This window comes from Hydractinia symbiolongicarpus, chromosome 3 (assembly GCF_029227915.1).
Source record: "Hydractinia symbiolongicarpus strain clone_291-10 chromosome 3, HSymV2.1, whole genome shotgun sequence".
In the NCBI taxonomy this organism is placed as follows: Eukaryota; Metazoa; Cnidaria; class Hydrozoa; order Anthoathecata; family Hydractiniidae; genus Hydractinia; species Hydractinia symbiolongicarpus.
In genome coordinates this window covers 4,242,129-4,257,632 of record NC_079877.1, presented here as the reverse complement: position 1 = coordinate 4,257,632, position 15,504 = coordinate 4,242,129, and the positions used below count along the sequence as shown (strand labels likewise).

Below are 15,504 nucleotides of genomic sequence, written 5' to 3'. Positions count from 1 at the left end.
GTAAAAAAAATAGAGAACTTTCCATTTGAGTTTTATTGTTTCAATTTTTCAAATACATGTTTATCACATAAATTCGACGTTGTTTTGCTTGTTTTTCATTGTGCTGTTAATGTTTTTAAAAGCATTTTCTTTTATCTGCGACACCGAACGTGGAACATGTTTTTCTGATTCTGACGGAGTGAATCGTGATTTAGGATTTACTGCAACTTCATTTTTCAGTGTGGATGTGTTTGGCTATTTTTTCCAATGTTATTTGTATGCATTTATAGTTATTAATATGTATGTTACAAGGTCAAAAGTTGCACCGGGCTGTATGAAGCTCGTCGTTGAGGCTTTTACCCAATCAGTGCTGTGGATTTCCCGTATATACTGATTTAAAATAGCTATCAGTAAATAATACTGTATAAGGCCCGCTAGTGCCGTTTATAACCAAGCCGTTATCGAGGGTATATAAATGACAGCGCAGGGGCATTAATGAAAAGTCATGGGATAAAAATACTTAACGTCCAATTGAAGCAGTGACGTTAAACGCACGTATTTCATTTCGACTACTCATCTCCAGCATTGTTCTTAATAAGAAATGTTAATAGCATGTTAAACAGGGAAACGTATCCCTAGTTGTCAAAACAGGGTTACGTTGACGTAAATTTTGAAGCATATTAGAAAATTCTTTTTTTTTATCTCTTCATCCCTGACAAAAAAGGCGCACGATGCAGCGCGTATTGGTACTTAAATACCGTGTCTTGTGTGAATGGACACCTTCTAGATGTGATGTAGTACGCAACAAAAATAGTTTCGACATGTGAGTTATCTAAAACAACAAGACATTGTCAGAACGTCGTATAATGAACAATCCAATGATCTAGGATTGGCAACGCATCCTTCTGATGGAATTTAGCTCTTTTGTTTCATATTCATTGAAATTGAAGGGAATATCACCTTCACCGCGAAAGAACGATCTCTTGAAAGTATAACACGCATGTATGATTGGGAATTGTTGGTTTGGTCACCGAAGACAAGAATAACTCGTGTGTGATTCGTGTGCACCCTAGTCCTACACCACTCCGATAAAAACCTTCCGTTTATTCAACAATCAACAATGATCTTCATAGACCGTGTCAACATATTTCAAAGCGAAACCCACAAGAGTTTAAACGGTGAATGCTACATGCACAATATCTTCCCCGGAGGCGAATTTACGTTGTAATTTGTAAACGGCCATCTTGATTATAAGCACTCATTAATTACAGTAATTAGAGAGAAAAGAGCGTATAAAGAAGGCTTTGACATGAATTGGACTAATACGATTCGCGCACCGACGAAATAAGAGCCGGAATCATGAGGAAATATCAGATTTACGTGATTTGTTTTGTTGTTTTGGCTTTTGCCGCTGCCACAGGTATTTTAATGCTTCTTCATTGCAATTGCCGTCAATGTTTCGTCGCAATAATAAAAAAATTGCATTTGTTCTTAATTTTTCAGCTACAAGAGTTTGCAGCAACAGAAATATCTTGTGCTCTGTGGTTAGATCAACTAGTTGTTCAAAGAAAATCGTTTCCAGTCATTGCCCAAGGCTTTGCAACACATGTGGAGGTAATACGGCTTCTTACACTTGAGGGGGTTGTCATTGCATTTTAGTTGTGAATCTACCTAATTTGTTTCGTAATAGCAAAATGTCGAAACATAAAGGCGTCAATGCGCGTTGATTGTGGCTACCATGGAATTAGTCCGTTGGATTGCTTGAGAAAGGGATGTTGTTATGGCGAATTAAAGGTGGCTGGCCCGTGGTGTTATCATCAAAAAGGTAAATTTTCGACTATGTTTTCGGCATTAACACTGACAATTTGGGCCACTAATTATTTCTCAAAATACTCTAGCAAACTGTCCCATGATTGAAGCAAACAAACGTGAAGATTGTGGTTACCCTGGGATAAGCAAATCAGATTGCGTCAAAAAAGGATGCTGTTACAACGCAATCAAGGAAAAGGGACCGTGGTGTTATTACAGGCAAGGTAAGTTGTTCCGCTCTTACTGATTAGGTATTTTGAAAGCATTGTGTACTCTTCCATCCGTAATTTTAGAAAAATGCCGGAAAATAGCAGCAACAAGACGTCATGATTGTGGTTATCCAGGCATAACGAAGCGGGCATGCGAGAAGAAAGGCTGTTGTTATAGTGAATTGCTAAACCAAAGTGGACCGTGGTGCTACCACCGCCTAGGTAAGCATAGAAGTACGCTCTCCACATTCGTCGCAAAATAACATAATGCGCGATCCTTAAAGTTTTTACTGCTGGTTTGTGTTGAATTTTCGTTAGAAAAATGTCTGCGCAAAGCAACAGAACGTGACGACTGCGGCTATCCTGGTATAACAGAATTCGAATGCATGAAAAGAGGTTGCTGCTATAATTCATTGCCCGGTCGTGGGCCATGGTGTTATTACCGATGAGGTAAAAGTCGCGAACACTTTTGTAAGCAAGTCATTTCGGGCCACGAGCTTAATATGTACTTCCTTTCGTTTAGATACGAGGACCTTCGGAAGATTATATGCGAACTTTAGTGTACTCATTGTTGTAAAAATATGTTGTCAAATAAATACCTCTAATATATGAACTTTTCCTTCCCAATAAGATCCAGTAGGAGATGAATGATTTGACTGCCAATTTTCTTTTTGTCATGTCGCTGCAGCCAAACACATTTGAATTATTGCATAGGGTGCCTTGAGTGTCCGTATTTGATGAAAGGAGTAGTAAGCGTTATTTAGTAAAGCCTGAAATCTTCTGGCGCCGCCATACCCAGAATCGCAATGCAACCGTGCAAGCGTGGCGTGAGCATTTCTATCCAAGGCGTTATTAACCGGATAATGCCGTTTTTTGCTACTTCGTCAACTTGGCAATTCTGTCTCATTCGGAGCCACAATTTTGATAGTCAAAAATGTCAGGGCGGATACGGAAAGCATAAATCTAAATACAAAAAGGCTACTTTTGCGGGCGTTATTAATACAACATAAAATAACTTGTCTATCTGTACCGAGAAAGTTTATGCGAGGTCAAAAGCATAGACCGAACATGCGAGGTCGCTACGCTGACCGAGAGTAATATTTCTCGTAAGATGACAAGGTTGTAAAAAAAATAGAGAACTTTCCATTTGAGTTTTATTGTTTCAATTTTTCAAATACATGTTTATCACATAAATTCGACGTTGTTTTGCTTGTTTTTCATTGTGCTGTTAATGTTTTTAAAAGCATTTTCTTTTATCTGCGACACCGAACGTGGAACATGTTTTTCTGATTCTGACGGAGTGAATCGTGATTTAGGATTTACTGCAACTTCATTTTTCAGTGTGGATGTGTTTGGCTATTTTTTCCAATGTTATTTGTATGCATTTATAGTTATTAATATGTATGGTACAAGGTCAAAAGTTGCACCGGGCTGTATGAAGCTCGTCGTTGAGGCTTTTACCCAATCAGTGCTGTGGATTTCCCGTATATACTGATTTAAAATAGCTATCAGTAAATAATACTGTATAAGGCCCGCTAGTGCCGTTTATAACCAAGCCGTTATCGAGGGTATATAAATGACAGCGCAGGGGCATTAATGAAAAGTCATGGGATAAAAATACTTAACGTCCAATTGAAGCAGTGACGTTAAACGCACGTATTTCATTTCGACTACTCATCTCCAGCATTGTTCTTAATAAGAAATGTTAATAGCATGTTAAACAGGGAAACGTATCCCTAGTTGTCAAAACAGGGTTACGTTGACGTAAATTTTGAAGCATATTAGAAAATTCTTTTTTTTTATCTCTTCATCCCTGACAAAAAAGGCGCACGATGCAGCGCGTATTGGTACTTAAATCCGCAAAATCGACCGTGTCTTGTGTGAATGGACACCTTCTAGATGTGATGTAGTACGCAACAAAAATAGTTTCGACATGTGAGTTATCTAAAACAACAAGACATTGTCAGAACGTCGTATAATGAACAATCCAATGATCTAGGATTGGCAACGCATCCTTCTGATGGAATTTAGCTCTTTTGTTTCATATTCATTGAAATTGAAGGGAATATCACCTTCACCGCGAAAGAACGATCTCTTGAAAGTATAACACGCATGTATGATTGGGAATTGTTGGTTTGGTCACCGAAGACAAGAATAACTCGTGTGTGATTCGTGTGCACCCTAGTCCTACACCACTCCGATAAAAACCTTCCGTTTATTCAACAATCAACAATGATCTTCATAGACCGTGTCAACATATTTCAAAGCGAAACCCACAAGAGTTTAAACGGTGAATGCTACATGCACAATATCTTCCCCGGAGGCGAATTTACGTTGTAATTTGTAAACGGCCATCTTGATTATAAGCACTCATTAATTACAGTAATTAGAGAGAAAAGAGCGTATAAAGAAGGCTTTGACATGAATTGGACTAATACGATTCGCGCACCGACGAAATAAGAGCCGGAATCATGAGGAAATATCAGATTTACGTGATTTGTTTTGTTGTTTTGGCTTTTGCCGCTGCCACAGGTATTTTAATGCTTCTTCATTGCAATTGCCGTCAATGTTTCGTCGCAATAATAAAAAAATTGCATTTGTTCTTAATTTTTCAGCTACAAGAGTTTGCAGCAACAGAAATATCTTGTGCTCTGTGGTTAGATCAACTAGTTGTTCAAAGAAAATCGTTTCCAGTCATTGCCCAAGGCTTTGCAACACATGTGGAGGTAATACGGCTTCTTACACTTGAGGGGGTTGTCATTGCATTTTAGTTGTGAATCTACCTAATTTGTTTCGTAATAGCAAAATGTCGAAACATAAAGGCGTCAATGCGCGTTGATTGTGGCTACCATGGAATTAGTCCGTTGGATTGCTTGAGAAAGGGATGTTGTTATGGCGAATTAAAGGTGGCTGGCCCGTGGTGTTATCATCGAAAAGGTAAATTTTCGACTATGTTTTCGGCATTAACACTGACAATTTGGGCCACTAATTATTTCTCAAAATACTCTAGCAAACTGTCCCATGATTGAAGCAAACAAACGTGAAGATTGTGGTTACCCTGGGATAAGCAAATCAGATTGCGTCAAAAAAGGATGCTGTTACAACGCGATCAAGGAAAAGGGACCGTGGTGTTATTACAGGCAAGGTAAGTTGTTCCGCTCTTACTGATTAGGTATTTTGAAAGCATTGTGTACTCTTTCATCCGTAATTTTAGAAAAATGCCGGAAAATAGCAGCAACAAGACGTCATGATTGTGGTTATCCAGGCATAACGAAGCGGGCATGCGAGAAGAAAGGCTGTTGTTATAGTGAATTGCTAAACCAAAGTGGACCGTGGTGCTACCACCGCCTAGGTAAGCATAGAAGTACGCTCTCCACATTCGTCGCAAAATAACATAATGCGCGATCCTTAAAGTTTTTACTGCTGGTTTGTGTTGAATTTTCGTTAGAAAAATGTCTGCGCAAAGCAACAGAACGTGACGACTGCGGCTATCCTGGTATAACAGAATTCGAATGCATGAAAAGAGGTTGCTGCTATAATTCATTGCCCGGTCGTGGGCCATGGTGTTATTACCGATGAGGTAAAAGTCGCGAACACTTTTGTAAGCAAGTCATTTCGGGCCACGAGCTTAATATGTACTTCCTTTCGTTTAGATACGAGGACCTTCGGAAGATTATATGCGAACTTTAGTGTACTCATTGTTGTAAAAATATGTTGTCAAATAAATACCTCTAATATATGAACTTTTCCTTCCCAATAAGATCCAGTAGGAGATGAATGATTTGACTGCCAATTTTCTTTTTGTCATGTCGCTGCAGCCAAACACATTTGAATTATTGCATAGGGTGCCTTGAGTGTCCGTATTTGATGAAAGGAGTAGTAAGCGTTATTTAGTAAAGCCTGAAATCTTCTGGCGCCGCCATACCCAGAATCGCAATGCAACCGTGCAAGCGTGGCGTGAGCATTTCTATCCAAGGCGTTATTAACCGGATAATGCCGTTTTTTGCTACTTTGTCAACTTGGCAATTCTGTCTCATTCGGAGCCACAATTTTGATAGTCAAAAATGTCAGGGCGGATACGGAAAGCATAAATCTAAATACAAAAAGGCTACTTTTGCGGGCGTTATTAATACAACATAAAATAACTTGTCTATCTGTACCGAGAAAGTTTATGCGAGGTCAAAAGCATAGACCGAACATGCGAGGTCGCTACGCTGACCGAGAGTAATATTTCTCGTAAGATGACAAGGTTGTAAAAAAAATAGAGAACTTTCCATTTGAGTTTTATTGTTTCAATTTTTCAAATACATGTTTATCACATAAATTCGACGTTGTTTTGCTTGTTTTTCATTGTGCTGTTAATGTTTTTAAAAGCATTTTCTTTTATCTGCGACACCGAACGTGGAACATGTTTTTCTGATTCTGACGGAGTGAATCGTGATTTAGGATTTACTGCAACTTCATTTTTCAGTGTGGATGTGTTTGGCTATTTTTTCCAATGTTATTTGTATGCATTTATAGTTATTAATATGTATGTTACAAGGTCAAAAGTTGCACCGGGCTGTATGAAGCTCGTCGTTGAGGCTTTTACCCAATCAGTGCTGTGGATTTCCCGTATATACTGATTTAAAATAGCTATCAGTAAATAATACTGTATAAGGCCCGCTAGTGCCGTTTATAACCAAGCCGTTATCGAGGGTATATAAATGACAGCGCAGGGGCATTAATGAAAAGTCATGGGATAAAAATACTTAACGTCCAATTGAAGCAGTGACGTTAAACGCACGTATTTCATTTCGACTACTCATCTCCAGCATTGTTCTTAATAAGAAATGTTAATAGCATGTTAAACAGGGAAACGTATCCCTAGTTGTCAAAACAGGGTTACGTTGACGTAAATTTTGAAGCATATTAGAAAATTCTTTTTTTTTATCTCTTCATCTCTGACAAAAAAGGCGCACGATGCAGCGCGTATTGGTACTTAAATCCGCAAAATCGACCGTGTCTTGTGTGAATGGACACCTTCTAGATGTGATGTAGTACGCAACAAAAATAGTTTCGACATGTGAGTTATCTAAAACAACAAGACATTGTCAGAACGTCGTATAATGAACAATCCAATGATCTAGGATTGGCAACGCATCCTTCTGATGGAATTTAGCTCTTTTGTTTCATATTCATTGAAATTGAAGGGAATATCACCTTCACCGCGAAAGAACGATCTCTTGAAAGTATAACACGCATGTATGATTGGGAATTGTTGGTTTGGTCACCGAAGACAAGAATAACTCGTGTGTGATTCGTGTGCACCCTAGTCCTACACCACTCCGATAAAAACCTTCCGTTTATTCAACAATCAACAATGATCTTCATAGACCGTGTCAACATATTTCAAAGCGAAACCCACAAGAGTTTAAACGGTGAATGCTACATGCACAATATCTTCCCCGGAGGCGAATTTACGTTGTAATTTGTAAACGGCCATCTTGATTATAAGCACTCATTAATTACAGTAATTAGAGAGAAAAGAGCGTATAAAGAAGGCTTTGACATGAATTGGACTAATACGATTCGCGCACCGACGAAATAAGAGCCGGAATCATGAGGAAATATCAGATTTACGTGATTTGTTTTGTTGTTTTGGCTTTTGCCGCTGCCACAGGTATTTTAATGCTTCTTCATTGCAATTGCCGTCAATGTTTCGTCGCAATAATAAAAAAATTGCATTTGTTCTTAACTTTTCAGCTACAAGAGTTTGCAGCAACAGAAATATCTTGTGCTCTGTGGTTAGATCAACTAGTTGTTCAAAGAAAATCGTTTCCAGTCATTGCCCAAGGCTTTGCAACACATGTGGAGGTAATACGGCTTCTTACACTTGAGGGGGTTGTCATTGCATTTTAGTTGTGAATCTACCTAATTTGTTTCGTAATAGCAAAATGTCGAAACATAAAGGCGTCAATGCGCGTTGATTGTGGCTACCATGGAATTAGTCCGTTGGATTGCTTGAGAAAGGGATGTTGTTATGGCGAATTAAAGGTGGCTGGCCCGTGGTGTTATCATCGAAAAGGTAAATTTTCGACTATGTTTTCGGCATTAACACTGACAATTTGGGCCACTAATTATTTCTCAAAATACTCTAGCAAACTGTCCCATGATTGAAGCAAACAAACGTTAAGATTGTGGTTACCCTGGGATAAGCAAATCAGATTGCGTCAAAAAAGGATGCTGTTACAACGCGATCAAGGAAAAGGGACCGTGGTGTTATTACAGGCAAGGTAAGTTGTTCCGCTCTTACTGATTAGGTATTTTGAAAGCATTGTGTACTCTTCCATCCGTAATTTTAGAAAAATGCCGGAAAATAGCAGCAACAAGACGTCATGATTGTGGTTATCCAGGCATAACGAAGCGGGCATGCGAGAAGAAAGGCTGTTGTTATAGTGAATTGCTAAACCAAAGTGGACCGTGGTGCTACCACCGCCTAGGTAAGCATAGAAGTACGCTCTCCACATTCGTCGCAAAATAACATAATGCGCGATCCTTAAAGTTTTTACTGCTGGTTTGTGTTGAATTTTCGTTAGAAAAATGTCTGCGCAAAGCAACAGAACGTGACGACTGCGGCTATCCTGGTATAACAGAATTCGAATGCATGAAAAGAGGTTGCTGCTATAATTCATTGCCCGGTCGTGGGCCATGGTGTTATTACCGATGAGGTAAAAGTCGCGAACACTTTTGTAAGCAAGTCATTTCGGGCCACGAGCTTAATATGTACTTCCTTTCGTTTAGATACGAGGACCTTCGGAAGATTATATGCGAACTTTAGTGTACTCATTGTTGTAAAAATATGTTGTCAAATAAATACCTCTAATATATGAACTTTTCCTTCCCAATAAGATCCAGTAGGAGATGAATGATTTGACTGCCAATTTTCTTTTTGTCATGTCGCTGCAGCCAAACACATTTGAATTATTGCATAGGGTGCCTTGAGTGTCCGTATTTGATGAAAGGAGTAGTAAGCGTTATTTAGTAAAGCCTGAAATCTTCTGGCGCCGCCATACCCAGAATCGCAATGCAACCGTGCAAGCGTGGCGTGAGCATTTCTATCCAAGGCGTTATTAACCGGATAATGCCGTTTTTTGCTACTTTGTCAACTTGGCAATTCTGTCTCATTCGGAGCCACAATTTTGATAGTCAAAAATGTCAGGGCGGATACGGAAAGCATAAATCTAAATACAAAAAGGCTACTTTTGCAGGCGTTATTAATACAACATAAAATAACTTGTCTATCTGTACCGAGAAAGTTTATGCGAGGTCAAAAGCATAGACCGAACATGCGAGGTCGCTACGCTGACCGAGAGTAATATTTCTCGTAAGATGACAAGGTTGTAAAAAAAATAGAGAACTTTCCATTTGAGTTTTATTGTTTCAATTTTTCAAATACATGTTTATCACATAAATTCGACGTTGTTTTGCTTGTTTTTCATTGTGCTGTTAATGTTTTTAAAAGCATTTTCTTTTATCTGCGACACCGAACGTGGAACATGTTTTTCTGATTCTGACGGAGTGAATCGTGATTTAGGATTTACTGCAACTTCATTTTTCAGTGTGGATGTGTTTGGCTATTTTTTCCAATGTTATTTGTATGCATTTATAGTTATTAATATGTATGTTACAAGGTCAAAAGTTGCACCGGGCTGTATGAAGCTCGTCGTTGAGGCTTTTACCCAATCAGTGCTGTGGATTTCCCGTATATACTGATTTAAAATAGCTATCAGTAAATAATACTGTATAAGGCCCGCTAGTGCCGTTTATAACCAAGCCGTTATCGAGGGTATATAAATGACAGCGCAGGGGCATTAATGAAAAGTCATGGGATAAAAATACTTAACGTCCAATTGAAGCAGTGACGTTAAACGCACGTATTTCATTTCGACTACTCATCTCCAGCATTGTTCTTAATAAGAAATGTTAATAGCATGTTAAACAGGGAAACGTATCCCTAGTTGTCAAAACAGGGTTACGTTGACGTAAATTTTGAAGCATATTAGAAAATTCTTTTTTTTTATCTCTTCATCCCTGACAAAAAAGGCGCACGATGCAGCGCGTATTGGTACTTAAATCCGCAAAATCGACCGTGTCTTGTGTGAATGGACACCTTCTAGATGTGATGTAGTACGCAACAAAAATAGTTTCGACATGTGAGTTATCTAAAACAACAAGACATTGTCAGAACGTCGTATAATGAACAATCCAATGATCTAGGATTGGCAACGCATCCTTCTGATGGAATTTAGCTCTTTTGTTTCATATTCATTGAAATTGAAGGGAATATCACCTTCACCGCGAAAGAACGATCTCTTGAAAGTATAACACGCATGTATGATTGGGAATTGTTGGTTTGGTCACCGAAGACAAGAATAACTCGTGTGTGATTCGTGTGCACCCTAGTCCTACACCACTCCGATAAAAACCTTCCGTTTATTCAACAATCAACAATGATCTTCATAGACCGTGTCAACATATTTCAAAGCGAAACCCACAAGAGTTTAAACGGTGAATGCTACATGCACAATATCTTCCCCGGAGGCGAATTTACGTTGTAATTTGTAAACGGCCATCTTGATTATAAGCACTCATTAATTACAGTAATTAGAGAGAAAAGAGCGTATAAAGAAGGCTTTGACATGAATTGGACTAATACGATTCGCGCACCGACGAAATAAGAGCCGGAATCATGAGGAAATATCAGATTTACGTGATTTGTTTTGTTGTTTTGGCTTTTGCCGCTGCCACAGGTATTTTAATGCTTCTTCATTGCAATTGCCGTCAATGTTTCGTCGCAATAATAAAAAAATTGCATTTGTTCTTAATTTTTCAGCTACAAGAGTTTGCAGCAACAGAAATATCTTGTGCTCTGTGGTTAGATCAACTAGTTGTTCAAAGAAAATCGTTTCCAGTCATTGCCCAAGGCTTTGCAACACATGTGGAGGTAATACGGCTTCTTACACTTGAGGGGGTTGTCATTGCATTTTAGTTGTGAATCTACCTAATTTGTTTCGTAATAGCAAAATGTCGAAACATAAAGGCGTCAATGCGCGTTGATTGTGGCTACCATGGAATTAGTCCGTTGGATTGCTTGAGAAAGGGATGTTGTTATGGCGAATTAAAGGTGGCTGGCCCGTGGTGTTATCATCGAAAAGGTAAATTTTCGACTATGTTTTCGGCATTAACACTGACAATTTGGGCCACTAATTATTTCTCAAAATACTCTAGCAAACTGTCCCATGATTGAAGCAAACAAACGTGAAGATTGTGGTTACCCTGGGATAAGCAAATCAGATTGCGTCAAAAAAGGATGCTGTTACAACGCGATCAAGGAAAAGGGACCGTGGTGTTATTACAGGCAAGGTAAGTTGTTCCGCTCTTACTGATTAGGTATTTTGAAAGCATTGTGTACTCTTCCATCCGTAATTTTAGAAAAATGCCGGAAAATAGCAGCAACAAGACGTCATGATTGTGGTTATCCAAGCATAACGAAGCGGGCATGCGAGAAGAAAGGCTGTTGTTATAGTGAATTGCTAAACCAAAGTGGACCGTGGTGCTACCACCGCCTAGGTAAGCATAGAAGTACGCTCTCCACATTCGTCGCAAAATAACATAATGCGCGATCCTTAAAGTTTTTACTGCTGGTTTGTGTTGAATTTTCGTTAGAAAAATGTCTGCGCAAAGCAACAGAACGTGACGACTGCGGCTATCCTGGTATAACAGAATTCGAATGCATGAAAAGAGGTTGCTGCTATAATTCATTGCCCGGTCGTGGGCCATGGTGTTATTACCGATGAGGTAAAAGTCGCGAACACTTTTGTAAGCAAGTCATTTCGGGCCACGAGCTTAATATGTACTTCCTTTCGTTTAGATACGAGGACCTTCGGAAGATTATATGCGAACTTTAGTGTACTCATTGTTGTAAAAATATGTTGTCAAATAAATACCTCTAATATATGAACTTTTCCTTCCCAATAAGATCCAGTAGGAGATGAATGATTTGACTGCCAATTTTCTTTTTGTCATGTCGCTGCAGCCAAACACATTTGAATTATTGCATAGGGTGCCTTGAGTGTCCGTATTTGATGAAAGGAGTAGTAAGCGTTATTTAGTAAAGCCTGAAATCTTCTGGCGCCGCCATACCCAGAATCGCAATGCAACCGTGCAAGCGTGGCGTGAGCATTTCTATCCAAGGCGTTTTTAACCGGATAAAGCCGTTTTTTGCTACTTTGTCAACTTGGCAATTCTGTCTCATTCGGAGCCACAATTTTGATAGTCAAAAATGTCAGGGCGGATACGGAAAGCATAAATCTAAATACAAAAAGGCTACTTTTGCGGGCGTTATTAATACAACATAAAATAACTTGTCTATCTGTACCGAGAAAGTTTATGCGAGGTCAAAAGCATAGACCGAACATGCGAGGTCGCTACGCTGACCGAGAGTAATATTTCTCGTAAGATGACAAGGTTGTAAAAAAAATAGAGAACTTTCCATTTGAGTTTTATTGTTTCAATTTTTCAAATACATGTTTATCACATAAATTCGACGTTGTTTTGCTTGTTTTTCATTGTGCTGTTAATGTTTTTAAAAGCATTTTCTTTTATCTGCGACACCGAACGTGGAACATGTTTTTCTGATTCTGACGGAGTGAATCGTGATTTAGGATTTACTGCAACTTCATTTTTCAGTGTGGATGTGTTTGGCTATTTTTTCCAATGTTATTTGTATGCATTTATAGTTATTAATATGTATGTTACAAGGTCAAAAGTTGCACCGGGCTGTATGAAGCTCGTCGTTGAGGCATTTACCCAATCAGTGCTGTGGATTTCCCGTATATACTGATTTAAAATAGCTATCAGTAAATAATACTGTATAAGGCCCGCTAGTGCCGTTTATAACCAAGCCGTTATCGAGGGTATATAAATGACAGCGCAGGGGCATTAATGAAAAGTCATGGGATAAAAATACTTAACGTCCAATTGAAGCAGTGACGTTAAACGCACGTATTTCATTTCGACTACTCATCTCCAGCATTGTTCTTAATAAGAAATGTTAATAGCATGTTAAACAGGGAAACGTATCCCTAGTTGTCAAAACAGGGTTACGTTGACGTAAATTTTGAAGCATATTAGAAAATTCTTTTTTTTTATCTCTTCATCCCTGACAAAAAAGGCGCACGATGCAGCGCGTATTGGTACTTAAATCCGCAAAATCGACCGTGTCTTGTGTGAATGGACACCTTCTAGATGTGATGTAGTACGCAACAAAAATAGTTTCGACATGTGAGTTATCTAAAACAACAAGACATTGTCAGAACGTCGTATAATGAACAATCCAATGATCTAGGATTGGCAACGCATCCTTCTGATGGAATTTAGCTCTTTTGTTTCATATTCATTGAAATTGAAGGGAATATCACCTTCACCGCGAAAGAACGATCTCTTGAAAGTATAACACGCATGTATGATTGGGAATTGTTGGTTTGGTCACCGAAGACAAGAATAACTCGTGTGTGATTCGTGTGCACCCTAGTCCTACACCACTCCGATAAAAACCTTCCGTTTATTCAACAATCAACAATGATCTTCATAGACCGTGTCAACATATTTCAAAGCGAAACCCACAAGAGTTTAAACGGTGAATGCTACATGCACAATATCTTCCCCGGAGGCGAATTTACGTTGTAATTTGTAAACGGCCATCTTGATTATAAGCACTCATTAATTACAGTAATTAGAGAGAAAAGAGCGTATAAAGAAGGCTTTGACATGAATTGGACTAATACGATTCGCGCACCGACGAAATAAGAGCCGGAATCATGAGGAAATATCAGATTTACGTGATTTGTTTTGTTGTTTTGGCTTTTGCCGCTGCCACAGGTATTTTAATGCTTCTTCATTGCAATTGCCGTCAATGTTTCGTCGCAATAATAAAAAAATTGCATTTGTTCTTAATTTTTCAGCTACAAGAGTTTGCAGCAACAGAAATATCTTGTGCTCTGTGGTTAGATCAACTAGTTGTTCAAAGAAAATCGTTTCCAGTCATTGCCCAAGGCTTTGCAACACATGTGGAGGTAATACGGCTTCTTACACTTGAGGGGGTTGTCATTGCATTTTAGTTGTGAATCTACCTAATTTGTTTCGTAATAGCAAAATGTCGAAACATAAAGGCGTCAATGCGCGTTGATTGTGGCTACCATGGAATTAGTCCGTTGGATTGCTTGAGAAAGGGATGTTGTTATGGCGAATTAAAGGTGGCTGGCCCGTGGTGTTATCATCGAAAAGGTAAATTTTCGACTATGTTTTCGGCATTAACACTGACAATTTGGGCCACTAATTATTTCTCAAAATACTCTAGCAAACTGTCCCATGATTGAAGCAAACAAACGTGAAGATTGTGGTTACCCTGGGATAAGCAAATCAGATTGCGTCAAAAAAGGATGCTGTTACAACGCGATCAAGGAAAAGGGACCGTGGTGTTATTACAGGCAAGGTAAGTTGTTCCGCTCTTACTGATTAGGTATTTTGAAAGCATTGTGTACTCTTCCATCCGTAATTTTAGAAAAATGCCGGAAAATAGCAGCAACAAGACGTCATGATTGTGGTTATCCAGGCATAACGAAGCGGGCATGCGAGAAGAAAGGCTGTTGTTATAGTGAATTGCTAAACCAAAGTGGACCGTGGTGCTACCACCGCCTAGGTAAGCATAGAAGTACGCTCTCCACATTCGTCGCAAAATAACATAATGCGCGATCCTTAAAGTTTTTACTGCTGGTTTGTGTTGAATTTTCGTTAGAAAAATGTCTGCGCAAAGCAACAGAACGTGACGACTGCGGCTATCCTGGTATAACAGAATTCGAATGCATGAAAAGAGGTTGCTGCTATAATTCATTGCCCGGTCGTGGGCCATGGTGTTATTACCGATGAGGTAAAAGTCGCGAACACTTTTGTAAGCAAGTCATTTCGGGCCACGAGCTTAATATGTACTTCCTTTCGTTTAGATACGAGGACCTTCGGAAGATTATATGCGAACTTTAGTGTACTCATTGTTGTAAAAATATGTTGTCAAATAAATACCTCTAATATATGAACTTTTCCTTCCCAATAAGATCCAGTAGGAGATGAATGATTTGACTGCCAATTTTCTTTTTGTCATGTCGTTGCAGCCAAACACATTTGAATTATTGCATAGGGTGCCTTGAGTGTCCGTATTTGATGAAAGGAGTAGTAAGCGTTATTTAGTAAAGCCTGAAATCTTCTGGCGCCGCCATACCCAGAATCGCAATGCAACCGTGCAAGCGTGGCGTGAGCATTTCTATCCAAGGCGTTTTTAACCGGATAAAGCCGTTTTTTGCTACTTTGTCAACTTGGCAATTCTGTCTCATTCGGAGCCACAATTTTGATAGTCAAAAATGTCAGGGCGGATACGGAAAGCATAAATCTAAATACAAAAAGGCTACTTTTG

At 39.0% G+C, this 15,504-nt stretch overlaps 1 long non-coding RNA gene across 1 annotated transcript; it reads left to right on the top strand.

The window, feature by feature from the left end:
- The first annotated feature begins 1,673 nt into the window (after nt 1–1,673).
- Nucleotides 1,674–2,219, top strand: LOC130635379 (uncharacterized). Its single transcript, XR_008982155.1, has 2 exons — nt 1,674–1,804; nt 1,878–2,219. It is a non-coding gene; the product is annotated as an uncharacterized LOC130635379 (long non-coding RNA).
- The last annotated feature ends 13,285 nt before the right edge of the window (nt 2,220–15,504 follow it).